The 2,440-nt window shown below is 37.5% G+C and overlaps 1 non-coding gene across 1 annotated transcript; it reads left to right on the forward strand.

Moving 5' to 3' along the window:
- Positions 1–972: 972 nt before the first annotated feature.
- On the forward strand, positions 973–1,079 carry LOC121210399 (small nucleolar RNA R71). The gene has a single exon (XR_005905512.1). It is a non-coding gene; the product is annotated as a small nucleolar RNA R71 (small nucleolar RNA).
- Positions 1,080–2,440: the final 1,361 nt, after the last annotated feature.

Consider the following 2,440-nt stretch of genomic DNA (forward strand, 5'->3'; position numbering starts at 1 on the left):
CCAGGCGCGAGCACGACCAAAGCACACGAGCATGTAGATGGCTGTGTGGCCCAATTCAGATTCAACCACGACTAAAGCACACGGGTGTGTCTTGTGGCCGTATGAATAAGTCAGTATGTATGCCTTGTTTTGACACGGTCTAGACACACGGGCGTGTCTAAAGCCGTGTGCGGCACACAGCCTATTCACACGGGCATGTGACATGTACTTGTTTGAAAAATGTTTAAATTTTGGAGAAATTTTGTATGTGTTCGATTTAGTCCCGACCCCTTTCTAATACATGTTTAAGGTCTCGATGACCTATATAAAGGACTCTATATTGATGATTGATCTTTAATGCTTCGGTGTTTATAAAATGGATGTTAATGTTTCGATTTTGTTTGGTAATGCCTTTAACCCTAGTTCGGCAATGGATACGAGTTAGGGGTGTTACAGAGATTGGTTGGGTCTATGCTGCATAAAGTTGTTGTTTGGTCCATTTCCTTGGTTGCTCCAAGAAATGTTGGGGTGATTATGCCATGAAGGATTATAGAAGTTGGACTGGGGTCCTTGTCCAATCCTATTTTGATGTGGGTTCCCTACATAGTATACTGACTCGGGATTCAATGGGCAACTCTCGAAAGAATGACCTTCCCCATAGTACATACATGAAACTATTCAAATGGATTTGGTGGCTGAGCTGCAAAATTATTAGCACCATTAGCGGTAAATTACTTTAACATAGAGGAAATAGACGATACTTGAGCTGATAACGAAGTGAGAGCATCAACTTCATGAACTCTGGCTACACGTCTTTCTGAAGCTGTTTGATTTGTTGGCCATTGATAGTTGTTGTTCGCGATCCTCTCGATGATATCATAAGCCTCATTATAAGACTTAGACAAAATTGCACCATTCACAGAAGCATCTACCATCAATCTTGTATGTGCATTGAGAACATTATAGAATGTCTCCAACTGGATACAATGAGGAATCCCATGATGAGGACACTTACGAAGAAACTCATTGAATCACTCCCAAGCCTCATACAAAGACTCGTCATCCAATTGTTGGAAAGTTGTGATCTCGTTCCTCAACTTAGCATTTTTGCTAGGCAGGAAATACTTAACCAAAAATCTCTTTGCTAATTCTTGCCATGTAGATATAAAACTTGGCGGCAATGAATTGAGCCATGCTCATGCTCGATCTTGCAACGAGTACGAAAACAATTTCAACCTCAGTGCGTCTTTAATCACACTGGCTATCTTGAATGAGTCACTCACCTCCACAAACAATCGAAGGTGGAGATGTGGATCTTTCGTTGGCATACCACTAAATTGGCCCACCGTTTGTAGCATTTGAAACATCACTGGTTTCAATTCGAATTGGGTTTCCTCAATATCTGTCCTTTTAATTCCTGGATTTAACTCATTGAAAAATGGCACAGTATATTGTTTGATGCATCGATCCCTATCATCGAAAATGAGGATAGGATTTCGTACATGTTCGGCTTCATTACCTTAGTCCTAATTTTGATTTCCAAGGTCCATCTCTTTCTGTCTTTGAGCTATTTGTTCACGTCTTCTTTGTCTAAAAGTTCACTCAATTTCAGGGTCTACTGGGAGTAAATCAATAATCCGATCTATGCTCATAAACACTTGGAAAGAAAATTACAAAATTAAAAAGAACAAGTTACTACTGTTAGAAATAACCAAATTGAAAATAAATAATTTCACAAAAAATGACTATGGCAATAGTTGACAATCCCTGGCAACGGCGCCAAAAACTTGTAACACTCGGGTTTGTGCAAGTGTACACAGTCATTATCAAGTAATAAGTAAGTATTCAGTTATCGTCTCCACAGGGATTGTATTTGTGCTAAGTCACTTAATTTGTAAAAGTGTATTAACAATTTGATAAATAAAAACAATATAATTGAGAAGTGATGAAAAATTAAGTATATGAAACTAAATGCAATGATCTCTAATGCAATTTATCCTAAGTATGCAAACTACATGAATGAGATAAATTTTAGCAGAATTAACACAATAAGCAACAATTATAACATAAATAATCTAGGACAATTACTTTAATTAAACTCAAATTATTATTAACATGCTTATCAATATTCGAAAAAACATTCCATCGCAACTCGATCTTTCATGAGTTTGGAAACCACATTAGGTCCTTTCGGAATCCTTTACTTAGTAACTACGCATTTTATTGATCCTTATTTACTAAGGGTTTTTTAGTATTCGTGCGAGGTAACAGGGACGTGTTAGGTTTTAAACAGTTTAATCACACAAATCTAAAAACTATGCAGATAACAGAGCCTGGTTAGGGATGTTATGTAACATGCAATTTAATCGGGTTAGGATCTAAATTGAGCATGCACATTTCAATTATGCGTCCATTAGCTGTCGTCTGGTTAGGATCGCTCAGCTAATTCAGGTGCATTTCA

This window comes from Gossypium hirsutum, chromosome A11 (assembly GCF_007990345.1).
Source record: "Gossypium hirsutum isolate 1008001.06 chromosome A11, Gossypium_hirsutum_v2.1, whole genome shotgun sequence".
Lineage (NCBI taxonomy): Eukaryota > Viridiplantae > Streptophyta > Magnoliopsida > Malvales > Malvaceae > Gossypium > Gossypium hirsutum.